The 14,714-nt window shown below is 40.3% G+C and overlaps 1 pseudogene; it reads left to right on the forward strand.

Moving 5' to 3' along the window:
• LOC115416444 (centrosomal protein of 104 kDa-like) overlaps positions 1–13,112 on the forward strand; it is a 33,340-nt pseudogene extending 20,228 nt beyond the window's left edge.
• The last annotated feature ends 1,602 nt before the right edge of the window (positions 13,113–14,714 follow it).

Genomic DNA, 14,714 nt, shown 5'->3' on the forward strand with positions numbered 1-14,714 from the left:
CCCCCTGCTGGTCACATCAAACATCACCCACGTTCAGAGTCTCCTGTACAGTCTGTAGTCAGACTGAATACCACCCCAGCTGATCTCTCCTCCTCCTCCCAGCCCCTCACTAATGACAGTATACCCCTCACTCACACCAGCTCACCTCTGAGGAACCATCTCTCCACTGGTCACCATCCCATTCCTGTTATTTTCGGTTCACGTATGGGGTTTCACAACTGCTAAAAGGCATCGTAATATCACCAATCTCCGCCCATTAATATACACCACAGTCATTGGTGCTTCCTTCTCTGTAGGGTTTAGAACTGCCAATCTGCGGTGAACAAAGCAGATTTTATTGCTGCCTATGCCAACCATCACACACTGGACCATCCTGGCTCTGACTGAAACCTGGATTAAGCCTGAAAACAATGCAACCCCAGCCGCACTTTCTACCAACCACACATTCTCTCATACCTCTCGTCCATCTGGACGAGGAGGTGGTGTGGGTCTGTTAATTTCCAACAAATGGAAACACAATCAACTCCTACCTTCAGTCAAATACCACCTCTTTGAATACCATGCCATCCTAGGACAGCACCAGTCAAACTTGACATAATTGTCATTTATTCGTCCACCAGGACAACTGGGTGATTTCCTGATGAGCTTGACACTCTGCTTTCCTCCACCCAGAGCATGACTGCCCCATGCTAGTCCTCGGGTGACATGAACATCCACTTAGACAATCCCAGCTTCTCATATTTCATGTCACTAATACTCTCTTTTGAGCTACAGCGGGTTCGCAGTCCTCCACCCACAAAGCTGTAAAGAGCTCCATCTCATTTTCACCTAAAACTGCATCAAAGATGCCCTCACAGTCACACCTTTACACACTGTCTGACCACTATTTCATTCAGTTCAGTGGGTCTCTCCCTGAAAAACACTCTGCTCCCTCCACCATGGTCTGTCCCCCACCAACTTCTCCACTGTCGTAGCCTCCGCTCTCCCTCCCCCCCAGCACTTTTTCCTCCTTAGAGGTTATATGATTCCACTGAGTCTCTGTGCGCTACACTTAGCTCCTGTCTGGATAATCTGTGCCCTCTATCTACTAGACCCGCTCCATCCTCCCAGTCCCACCCATGGCTCAATAATACCCTCCGGTCGCTGCGTACCAACCTCAGAGCCGCAGAGAGAAAATGGCACAAAAACAAAAAGCTCTTCTGACCTGATCACATTCCAGTCACTATTGTATCCTTCTCATCCAGTGTCACTGCTGCGAAGAAGTTTACTATAATAACAAAATTCATTCTGCCACCGACACCAAGAAACTATTCTCAACCTTTAAAAACACTACTCAACCCTCCACCTCCACCGCCCACTACTAATCTGACAGCAGACATTTGGCTTCATTTTTCACAAATAAAGGTGTCTACTATCAGCAGTCAGTTCACTGATCCATCCATAGACTGCACCGCCTCCTTCTTCATCATCATCATCATCATCATCATCACACCACTGCTTCCTCTCCCCTGACTATGGGTACTACTAACTCAACTGATAAAAGCCAACTGCGTCATTCCCCTCATTTACTCCCCTCACAGAGAACGAGGTGTCTAAACTCCTTTCCTCTAGCCGTCCTACCACATGCCTGTTGGACCCTATTCCATCCAACCTCTTACAGTCTGTAGCCCTACTATCACAGCACCAATCACACATGTGATGAATGCTTCACTGACTTCAGGAACATTTCCTACAGTATTTAAACAAGCGCAGGTAACACCACTACTCAAAAACCTTCCCTCACCCCCACTCAAGTGGATTATCCACCAGTCTCACTCCTCCCATACCTTTCTAAGATCATTGAAAGGGCGGTTTTCAAACAGGTCACAGAATTCCTCTCCCAAAATAACCTCCTTGACATCAACCAATCTGGCTTCAAAATCGGCCACTCCACTGAAACGGCTCTGTTGTCTGTGACAGAAGCCTTGAAAGAGGCTAGAGCAGCAGCCAAGTCTTCAGTACTCATTCTACTGGACTTATCAGCAGTATTTGACACTGTCAGTCATGATATCCTGTTATCCATACTCTGGAACATGGGCATCACAGGCCACGCCCACTCCTGGTTTCAGTCTTACCTCACTGGTCGGTCCTTCAGTGTGTCCTGGCTAGGGCACACATCTGCAGTTCACCGCCTCACCACGGGGTTTCCCCCAAGGCTCTGTGTTTGGGCCCCCTCCTTTTTGCCATATACACCACCTCACTCGGTCATATCATCCACTCACACGGCTTCTCATATCATTGCTATGCCTGATGATACCCGCTCTATCTGTCCATTCCACCTGATGACTCCACAGTCTCAGTGCGGATCTCAGATTGTCTCTACTGACATATCTGCATGGATGAAAGCCCATCACCTTCAGCTGAACCTGTCCCAAAACTGAACTGCTGGTCTTCCCAGCTAAGCCAACCATACAGCAGGACATCTCCATCACTATTGACTCCATACCTCTGGCTCCTACCAATGTAGTACGTAACCTGGGAGTCATGATTGATAATCAGTTGACCTTCACAGATCACGTTGCCTCTGTCACCAGATCATGTGGTTTCACTCTGATCAACCTAAGAAAGATCAGGCCATACCTAACCCAACAGGCCACCCAGCTCCTGGTGCAGACTATGGTTATCTCCACCCAGCTCCTGGTGCAGACTATGGTTATCTCCACCCAGTCCTGGTGCAGACTATGGTTATCTCCACCCAGCTCCTGGTGCAGACTATGGTTATCTCCCGCCTTGACTACTGCAATGCTCTTCTAACGGGCCTCCCAGCTTGTGTTGTCAAACCACTACAGATGGTCCAGAATGCAGCAGCGCGTCTGGTCTTCAATCAGCCTAAAAGGGCACATGTCACCCCTTACTCACCCTAAAAGGGCACATGTCACCCCCTTACTCATTGAGTTACACTGGCTACCCATAGCTGCCCGCATCAAATTCAAATCTTTAATCCTAGCCTACAGAATTCTCAGTGGGTCTGCTCCTGTCTACTTAGGTGCACTAATAAAAGCTTATGTCGCCCCACGACCACTCCGCTCGTCTGGGGAACGTAGTCTGGTGGTCCCCAGACCTTGTACAAGACAATCCAGGCTCTTTTCATGGGTTGTTCCACGTTGGTGGAACGTTCTACTGAGCACTACCAGAACAGAGGCATCCCTTGCTATCTTCAAGAAGCTCCTGCAGACCCAGCTCTTCCGAGAGCACCTCCTATCCTAGCACTTTCAGACATTCCATTTTAAATATTCTAATAAGGTTTTTCCCAGGATTATCACAGATTTTCCCAGGATTATCTCTGGATCTGCTGCGGTGGTCCTGCCTCTCTCCTGCCCTCATCATCACCACTCACATATCCTCAACTGCCTCCATGTGTCTCTCCCTACTCCCCCCTTCTCCCCCTCTCCCCAGTCTCTCTATCTCTCTCTCTTTTTCTCTTTCTTTACCCTCTTCTTTAACCCCAACTGGTCCTGTCAGTCGTCCATCCTCCAGGAGTCTGGGTCTGCTCCAGGTTTCTGCTGTTAAAGGGAAGTTTTTCCTTCCACTGTCACCATCACCAGTGTTTGCTCCTGGAGGATTCTGTTGGGTTTCTGTAAATTGGCTTCAGTCTGGTTTGGACCAACTCTATATAAAGTGTCATGAGAGAACTTTTTTGTTGTGATCTGGCGCTATATAAATAAAATTTGATTGAGTGATTTGATTGGTTTTCACCTCTAAGTTGCTTTGGAAAAAAGCGTCTGCCAAATGCATAAACATTATTATTATTATTATTGTTATTATTATATTATTATTATTATTTATTATTATTATTATTGCTGTTATTATTATGATTTCTTTCTTCCTTTCATTCAGATTTGCACTGTAGGTTATGGCAAAACCTACAATTTTTGGTCTCAATTGGGACCAGGTTTCCAGGTTACTTATGAACTCGATTTGGTCAAAATTGTAATGTTTGAAAATTTGGGGTGCAAATGGGAACGACACCAATTCCCACTTCGTGGAAAAGGGACAGCTGTGCAGATGTCACTGCTGTGGAAAATCCAGTGTGGATCAGATTGTAGTCCAGCACCCTGTGCATTTCTATGCATTTTTTCATCATCTGGTTAGAACTATAATGTATGTATGAATTAGAAATATTCAAAATGCTGGCTGTAAACTGAAGTCTTTGTTATTTGTGTGTGAATTCTCTCTGTTGCATTGTCACACAACTGAATAGAAACTCACAAGCGACAATGCACAAAGTATTGCATTTCTTGTGTTTGTTTGATTCTAAAGACTTTCATCACAAGGCGTTGCTGCAAAGTAAGTGTTTCCTGGCATCTGGTAGGCAGCTTAATTCAGTTTATTGGGATTTACATATAACAAAATGGCATATCAGATTTTCTGGCAGCTTTTGTTCCATTTACAGCTTGAGTCCCTATGTGGCACAGTGTTAAGCTGCATCAGGACATTTGCCCAGAACATTGTCCACTTAGTTCTGCATTAGAAAACTGAAGTTCCTTGTGTAGTCTGGCCCCAGGAATTGGTCAGTGCCCACAACCCTCCATGTCAAAATGCCAGACAGCAGATTATAAACCTGTTTGCAGCATGGTACAAAAAGTTATTTTTGCTTCTGCTTCTGTGGTCTCCACATACTACCCTGTTCATGACAGCTGGACCTTTTATACCTCAATGATAGTAGGTAAACCTAGCAAATGTTAGCATTCATTTTGCACTGCATTACATTGTGCATTAACTAATACCAGTAAGGTTGTTTATACAGTATGTGAGGATGATACTGCTCAATGCAATATAATATACATAAATGAAGAGGTTGAAATTACATAGTGTTTTCAGTAAGTTAGTGTTAACTTGGCAAGATTCACCTTCTTTTCCCTATCTGGGCACAAGATAACAGCAGTCAAAATACTAAAACTCAGACTTGGTGTCAGTCCTCAAACCAGTAGGTGATGTCACAGAAACTTTGTCCAGTCTTTATGCAGTCTGTGTTCTCCTGCTATGTCAGAACCACAGCTACAGTCTGCCAAGGAGCAGTGCTTCATGGTCATGAAGGTCATTGAATCACTGGATAATCTGTATTACATTTTATACAGATTATTTTAACTATAAAATGAATAAACCTGAACAAAGAAAAAAAACACTAGCAGTGTAGCATCACTAAAAAACCAAGCAAAAACAAAACAGGCAGGTCCTAGACATCCAGGTATTGGATTCCAGACCAACGGTGGCTTCATACTGCAGCCCTGGATCCAGGCTTCTAATTATGTCCTTGTAGCTGTTTGTAATTTCTGCCTGTCCTTTCAGGTGGGGGAGCATTTAGCTCGATATGATGTGGAGAAGCATTGTGCTATTGAAAAAGAAGACTACGACCTGGCCAAGAAGAAGAAGGAGCAGATGGACGAATACCGGAAGAGTGTGTACCAGCAGCTAGAGGTTCACAATGTGTTGGACCTGGCCATGGTTAGTTTGAAGTGGGCTGCTTGTGTGGAACGTGGTGAAAAATGTGCAGATGCTATAAAAACGGTTGTACACTATATTGTGCCTGAGCTGACCTCTGTTGTGTTCTTCCACTTCGTTAGATTGCAAGGGCAGCAGATTCTTCTCCAGCCCTGGATTGTCCCTCTGTTCTACCTTCTCCAGCTCACTCTTCAGTCACCACCAAGCCCCATGTGTTCACAGGTACCAAGAAGGTGAACAAATCAAATGCTCCCCCGAACCCGCCGTCAAATGCAACCACAGCTGTACCCAAACTTAGAAGCCAACTTGACACACCCTGCTCTCCATCCACTGGTCCCCAGGTAGATGTACGTGCAAAGTCATTTGGTGAAATTACACAGGTAAATGTACGTTTTCATGCTGCTGTAACCATATGTGAATGCATACTGACCTACCAATCACTCAGTAGTGCTGTAGAAATCAGTCTTAAAGCCTGGAAGTTATCATTTTAAAACCCCAGGTTCTCTATTCTTGAACTCAATGAGTTCTTTGAATAGATTTTTGATTAGATGCCTGAAAGAAGGTCTGTGGTTAACATGCAATAGGTATCTAGCTGAGAGTGCAGAGGCTGTCTTGAACATTACACACTAAACAGAGAAACTCATCTAGTGCCTTTCAACTTCATTGTGTTGTGGTCTAGCAAACTATTACACCAGCTCCTTAGATTTCCACATTCCTGAACCACCTCAGATCTGGAATAGATAAAGCATCTATTCAGAGGAAATGTTTGACAGCCAAGTATAGCAAAACATCCAATTTTGTGAGTGGTTACTGATTTTGGGAGAACTCTGGCAGAAAAGGTGATTGGGAGAGAAAATGAAATACCTCCACGATGAGGTTCAGAAGCTCCATTTTTTTTTCTAAAAATTTTAAAATAAATTCTAAAAATTATTGTTTTCGACATGCTATAGCTGGAAAAGACATACTGCACAATGCAGTAGTAAGTTGGCAGCTATGGCACTGCTTTTAAAAATATACATTTCATTAATCTTGTACATCAGATAAATAAAAAATGAGACTTTAAAATATGAGTATAAATGCCAGCATGCAAAAAAATGTGAGGCTTCACTTGTAACTTAATATTCCATGCAACAAGAGCAATAAGAGAAATAAAATCAGTTAAGAGATAAGTCATTAACTATGAAATTAATGGACAACTATTTAGAGAATTATTTTGAATCATTTTAATGTTTAAAAACTCATCAGAATTCATTGAGTTCAGTTTTTACTGGTTTCTTTACTTCTCTGTGACAGTAAACTAAATATCTATCTTGCAGTTATGATCTAAACAAGATGATTAATGTCTTTTTGGATGTTGAGGAAACATAAATCAACATATTTCATAATTTTCTGACCATTTATGCCCGATCCCCAAAAAACTATGCCACTCCAGATAACCAACTGATTAATCAATATCCAACAGAGAAAATGACAATGAAAATAATGGCCTTACACTGGCATCTGTACATGAAACTGACTTGAGGTGATGCTTGATATCTTAGCTGTTTATTTAGTGTTTTAAGATGCTTTTTGTGTCTGTTCATTTTGTCTCAAATGATAGAGCATATCTGGGGCTGTTTGACATTTTATTAGTTAACTGAATAACAGGATGGATATGGAACACTGTGACTGCTAGTATTTTTCATGAATGATGTTTTCCCAGTTGCAGGCAGCTGTACCTGTAGCTTATTACTTGCATGAATTCCTGCATTGTTGTCTAACTAATCTAGCGCATAGTAGCACCTTGGGAACATGTTGCCTGCCTTAAACTTCTAGTGTTGCAGCACAGAGCACACCAGGAGATTATGACCAGCAGCGGCTCTTATGCTTTACTCACCACCTACTGGGACTTGCCCCGCTGTAGGTTTTGGGTTTCACTATTTAATTAAAAGTGTGCAACAGTTGGCTGACTCCAGACGCTGCCAAATTGGCCTCTAGGCAGAGCTTTGAGCGGCGTATAAGGGCAGGGTGCCAGTTGGCCCAGGCGTACAGGAGATGGTGCATGGGGGGTTTGTAAAGACAGGGTTAAACATTCATTATCATTATGATGTTGAATGATCCACCTATTCACTGATCAAATGATAGTGAGAGATAGTGAGAAGAACAAGGGTTGGATTGATAAATTTTTCAGAGGGAAAGACATGCTTTTCAGACTTGAAAGTGTGATCAGTTTTCCTTGAACCCCTGAACTGTGGCATCTTCAAAACTTTTGTTTGAGGAAATTTATGTATTCATCTAATTATCTAAAATTTAAATCTATAAATATATAAAAAAAATCTGCTTTTTTCATTCCTGCTGACTTGAAACGTCTCATGGACATTGACCTGCACTATATCTATATTAGAATATTGCACTTTATTCACATAAAGACTGAAATTTCTAAAGTATTTAATATATTCTTGATTTGCACTTTATTGGATTTTATTGCATTTATTATATTTCAGTATTCTCTCAGGATTAATGAAGTTTAACCAACAATTATGGCAACCAACTAACACAGGAGCCTACTGTTTTCCCTACCAACACACCAAAACACACATACCAATTAACCAATCAAACAATGAATACTGCAGCTAACTAACCAATCATCCAACACACCAACCAAACACATAATGCCACAGGCAAAGGCATGAAACTATGTCAATAAGCAGAATATTCTGTACTAAAACAACAGTATTTGTACCCTGGTGGGGCTATATACTGTAGATACACCAGATTTTCCAGCCCAGTTCTCTGATACTGTTCACCCGCTCCTTTTGAAATCTGACATGTTCTTTCCCACTAGGCGAACGTGCAGTGCACAGTTTGATGGATGTAATTCAATGTTTAGATTTTTTGACAAATTTATAAAAACTTTGACTTAGAAAATTTGTCAAACTGATTTCTCAGACACTATTCACCTAATTCTTTTTATGTTTGACACACATGTTCTTTGCATGTGTCTTTCTCTCAATTTTTGCCTTTTTTTCTTTTACAAATTTTGAAAAGATTTAAAGTTAAGTCTCAAAATGAATCCCTGGGTTGGCAGGGTATCCGTGAGTAGGAAGGGCAAAGTGTTGTGTGACCAGGCAGGGGTATTAGTAAGTTCTGCTCACTTTTTCACTTGTTTGGTCTTGTATTGTCAGGTTGCAAGTGTGACCTATGATGAGAGGCCGCTGCCAGCCCTTAAGAGGACAGACAAGCCAGGGGAGGCCATGCAGAGCCCAGCAGAAGAGTTGTACCCTCAACCTGACACCCAAAGGACCAGACAAAGTGCTGAGATGGGTGGAGAGCCAGACCCCCTGACAGAAAAAGTCCAGAGAGAGGCTGGTCTCCCAATAGAAGTCTTTGGAGAGAGCCTAGTAAGAATTATACGTGTACCACAGGCAATAAACATGTATGTCAAGAACACTAAAGAAAATGTAGCATGGGAATGCAGTAGTATTACCAGTCCTGGAGATTTGCTCTGGTTTTAGGTAATTATACTAGCTGTAGGTTTTACATCTAGTTTGATGGTAAATGTGTTTGCAAACATTTGTCTCTTTGTACATCCTACAGACACAGAGCAGCAGATATCGGTATAATGTCAGTGTTCAACGTTGACTGACAGATTTGTTGCTTTTCTTTCCAGCTCTTTAAAAGCTATAGTTTCTAAATGCTTTGTTTAACATCTCATTATCTGGCGGTCAAAATTCAGGCAGAAATACCATGTTTGATAGCCATCCAACCGCCACGTTCCTCTTTCACCTCCTTTTTTCCTTCCAGGTGGCTGGAGTGTATTCTAAAACCTGGTACCACAGGGAGGAAGCCCTTCTGGCTGTGTACAAGAGGATGATGGAAGTACCACCTACCACTCCTAAGGATGAGCTGAGACACAGAATCAGAGCTGCAGTCTTCCTGGTCAAGAAGTCTCTGTTGGATAAAGTGTCATCTGTGAGTATTTTGTTTTGAAATGCACTTTATTTTGGTGTGAATACTGCCAGTACCACCAGAACACTACCCAGGCCCAGTATGTTAAAGCTGTTAAAAGTCTTGTGTTATTTATGTTTTCTGGACTTCTGTGTCAAACAAGCCTAACGTTCATGCCGTTCATACAGAAGCACATACACACCTGACAGTGTTCCCCTTGTATCAAACACAACCCTGCTTCTCTCTCCTCGAGCTGACTTCCCTAAACAAACAGTTTGACAAGGATGGCCTTGTAAAGCCCCTCTAGAAGTTGTCTACAACTTACATGGTAATGAAAACACTAGTGCCGCAATAATTGCAGTGACTTATTTTCCTTGCCACGGTGATATGTGGAATGTTCCATTAAAGTGTTAACTGGCTAATTTACTGCCCCACCAATGAGTGTCTTTGGTTTGTGTTAAATAATAGGAATAAATACTCTCCTCCTCATGTCATCACATCCCACACCTGAATAAAGCCTATGATGTTTGTCACTCTTCCTACTCTTCTGAATGGAAACTTTATATTCAGGGTTTATAGAAAACATTTATTAGCACAATGAAAGTTCTTCTTCTAGTATATTTGGGAATACTGAAGATGCTACAAATAACTGAGCATACAAACAGTATATCTGAATGTTATTTAAGTAACACCAACCACTATAGATGTATATATATTATATATATATATAGTCAGCAGTGCTTTCATAAATTTATAGTTAACACGCTGAATATTCATTCATTAATCCTTAGCAGGATTGGGCTTTGTAAAGCTTTGACATTTCTCATGGAAGTATATGTTTGTGCTCTGAAAACTGTTTTCACAAATGGCCAAGATTCATAGTAAAGTTTTTCCCACCAATCATGTGTACATTTCTAATACAATTTCTAATCTAATAACAAGGTCTTTATACTGTTGATTTTATCTTAATCTGTCTAGAAATGGTCAAATCCGCTCCATAAAGCCAACAGATAATGTCTTGGAAGTAGTCAATTCCGATGGACTGTTGGTATCAGCTGTCCTCCGTCCATCGTCCATAAACAATTTTTCTGGAACCTTCAGTCAGAATGACTTGATATTTGTTGCAGACATCTTTTGGGTAAGGTCTACCAAGTTTGTTCAAAGAATTGGGAAATATTGATTTTTTAATGTTTTATGAATTTTGAAATTTAAAAAAATCCCCATTGGTTTATGATGGGATGAATTTCAAAGTGCTAGAACTTGAAAACAGTTGAAGATTGATATAATTACTCTTGGCAATAGATAGGAAGTCACATATGGGCTTTCTTTCGGTGTCATGTCCTTTGACCTTGGGGGACTGTGAAAGGTCAAGCCCAGACCCTAGATTTCGGCTATCCAGCTAGAAAAAAAAGTCAGTTCTACAAGAAGTTTTTCTAAAGTCTAAATTCAAAATAACCTGCATGTGCAGTATGATGAAATATAGTATCAGGACTTGACTGATGACACAACCTTTGACCTAAGATGATCTTGAATGGTCAAACGAATGTTAATTAATGTCTTTAAATATGCCATTGGACTACAGGACCCTTGGTCCTATTTTTGCAGGTAACTAACAGATTTTATGGCAGTTATCTTTGTCTTTATTTTCTGTTTTCCTAATCTCTGTGACTGACAAATGTCATTTCAGTGTCTGAATGTTCAGAAGATATGTGGCTCTTGAAGAATTAGTCCAGTTGTTACTTATTTGGCTTTGTGGTAGAAAAATTCATCGAAATCTGTAAATCACATTCACTTAGCTGCGGGTGTAGCAGCTCATGGGGATCAAAGCAAATAAGCAAATAATAAATCAGCGTCTCCCAATTGGAAAAGTGGGACAGAATATAGCTGTAGTGTCTTAGAGGTGCCAGGCAGTGGAGAAACCTGCATGACACTGATCCAGGAAATGACTCCAGTGAACCACCTTGTGTCCCTGAACCGTCTCTGGCATTCGTTTTGCATACTTCAGCCCTTTCTCTTCCCCAGCTCCAACCTTTTATTCTTGCATGGGCACTACTGTTTCCAAAAAACTAAGCTGTTACTGAAACTTGTGCATCAAAATATTTTCTTCCTGATAGACTATTCTACCAGACTTTTGTTTATAAGGTACACTAACATGGGCCACCAAAGGTTACAAAGGTCTGTCAAGCACATTTTTATTAAGTTTACCAGTAATTCGAATACCTAGCCTGTTACCTATATCAACCAGTATTACCATCAATTCTGTTTATTTTCTGTTCATGCATAACTCAAAGTTGACATTACATCCATTAAGCAGCTTAAATTACCTGATGGTATAAGTTAGTAGTGTTATGTAAAGAGCTAGCTCAGCAAATGTAACCCCTTGCTCTCTATTGCAGCAGCAACTTTTAAAAATATTTTTAGTCCAGGCTCCAAAAAAATCAACATGGCAACAACCTAAATGCCAAACTTGAGGTTTCAAAATGCTAATCCTTTAACTACTGTGTGATGGTTGTTGGGTCCACTTGTTTTATAAAGTCTGTGGAAGAGCTCTGCAATATTAAGCAATATTAGGTTTATCACTGTCTTTGTAGGTCAAACTTCTGAAGAGTCACATTATCCACAACTGATTCTCATGCTCTATGTCAGGGGTGTCAAACATGTGGCCCACGGGCCAAAACGTGCCCACCAAAGTTGAATCTGGCATGTGGTATGAATTTACAAAGTGCAAAAATTACACTAAAGATAGTAACAGTCAAGAGTGTTGAACTGGTTTTAGTTCAGGTGCCACATACAGACCAGACCAGACCAGACCAGACCAGGTCTCAAGTGAAGTAACAGCATAATGACCTATAAATAATGACTCCACTTTTTCGTCTTGTTGTAAAGTGAAAAATAAATAATATTACCTATAATACCTATAAATAATGAACTCTAGTTTTTTTTCTCTTTGTTGAAGTGCAAAAAACTATAATATTATAAATTATGAAAATTTTTACATTAACAAACTATCCTTTAACAATAAAATGTGAATAACCTGAACAAATATGAACAACCTGGAATGTCCAAAGAAAGTTAAGTGCAGTTATTCTTTGTTACTAAATGTTTTGTGTCTTTGTACATCTGCTCTGTAATGCACATGTGTAAATGATAAGTTGAGGCAGAATATTGTTGAAATTGCACTTAATCTTTATCTTAAAAAATGTCTTTTTTTTTCAGGTTCTTCACATCTTTTTTGTTTGGATAGATTGGAAATGTAAATATTTTCATCATTTAATGTTATTTTTGTGCTCCCCCAAAAAAGAGAAAAATTTGGAGTTGTCATTATTTATAGACTATTGTGTTAATATTTTCCTGGTCTGGCCCAGTTGAGATCAAATTGGGGTGAATTTGGTCCCTGACAGAAAATGAGTTTGACATTCCTGCTCTGTGTGCATGTTGTTCCCCACAAATATTGGCACAAGTCTCACTTCTGTGCAGATTTTTCTTGAAAGGTCCACTCAGTCATTATCTATCCTTGATTGTCCCTTCAGGTCTTCCTTGCCTCCTTAAAGCTGTTGCGACTCCTGCTGACCCAGCTGATTCCAGGGCTGGGGCTGGGTCGCACAGATTTGACCCACTGTTTGGAGCAGACTTGGCCCAACCTGCTAGCCCGGACAGGGGACTCAGCCGGTCGCCTCCGACCCACAGCCGCTGCCTTCATTCAGGTACAAGGAAACTGACTGTCAGACAACATGAATACTGCCCCTGAAGAACCCGTTTTCTCTAAAATGTTCTTTGTGCCTTAATTCAAACAATACCTTCATATGAATGTACTACTGTTATCGACCTTCCTGTCCCGTGTGGAAGGCCTGTACAAGTCTGAGTGAGGTTGGCTGAGGCATATATCATGACTAGAAGTGTAAAATGTATATACCCTTCCATGAAATATTTACAGCTCCAAAGGTAGTGAAATAAGGTGCTTGATAAAGTGACATTCACTTTGGTCACACATTTAAACTAGTACATCTAGTTTATATCTAGTTTCATGAGCAAAGTGAGATTCCCTCCTCCTCGACTTCAGATGGCACAGGACAGTGTTTGGAATGACAAAAAGATAAGCACACACTGGCATTCCTCTATTCACACTGAACACCAGAGAATGAGTTTTAGTTTAAGGATATATGACTGATGTAGAAAGATACCTAGGATTAAAATTCCATTTCTAGTAGTGAAATTATCATCTGCTTATCAGAATCAGAATACTTTATTAATTCCACGGGACATTTTGTATGTTACAGTTGCTCCATGCAGGAAAGAAATTATCAGTACTACAAAAATTAAATAAATAAATATATAATATCAAATATATATATTAAAACACTCTATTTTTACATCCAACTGACTCTGTAAAGCCCTTTGAGATAACCTTGTTGTGATATTGGGCTATACAAATAAAACTGAATTGAACTGAATTGAATATTAGATGCAGTTAGAACAGAAATTTGGACAATATGTACAAGATAAATATTTTCAATATAATTAAAGAACTGTAGAAAAATAAGTGTGCAAAAACATTGTTGTAATTATTACCTATTACCTATTAATTATTATAGATGGATTTTCATGACATTTTCAGTAAATGTTGATACTGGCACACGGAAGAAATTATTAAATTTTGGTGGTGATCGGGGGGGGGGGGGGGGGGGGCAGATCTGTCTTGGTGGAGGTCTGCACTCTCCAAGTGCTTTTTCTTACAATTATGTGGTTGTATAGTGGAATTAAAGTTAGCTTTGTAATTCCGCCATTGTTACATAAAGCCATATTTTAGATACAGCATCCAATAGAAATGTCATCAGAGAAAAGAGAAAAGTCTGTCTATTAATTTTAAAGAGAAACAATGGGTCACATTGCAATAAGGGTTGTGAATTGTTAACAGTATAACACACATCTTAGATACAAGCTCAATAGTGAAGGGAATACCTTTTGTATTTGCTTGGCCCACAGTAGGTAAATAGAGGAAGCAGCTCCAACACCTATCATATTTACACCAAAAGTAAACGACTTGACAGCTGTCTGCAAAACAAACTTGACAACATTGTGTATTTATTGTTTTCATTGTTGACTGTAGCAACAGATTTACAGGAATAAAATGGGAAAAATAATTACTGAATTATTCATATATAGTACTAATTGGTAATGACTGAAGGAAGTCATAGTAATAGTGTTGTATTTTTATAGGTATATACTGTCAATAGTAATTAAGCTCTTCCACCTTTTATAAACATAATACAGCAAAGTCACACTTCATTTTACATTATGCATCCATT

The sequence above is a fragment of the Sphaeramia orbicularis genome, unplaced genomic scaffold, assembly GCF_902148855.1.
Source record: "Sphaeramia orbicularis unplaced genomic scaffold, fSphaOr1.1, whole genome shotgun sequence".
NCBI classification, from domain to species: Eukaryota; Metazoa; Chordata; class Actinopteri; order Kurtiformes; family Apogonidae; genus Sphaeramia; species Sphaeramia orbicularis.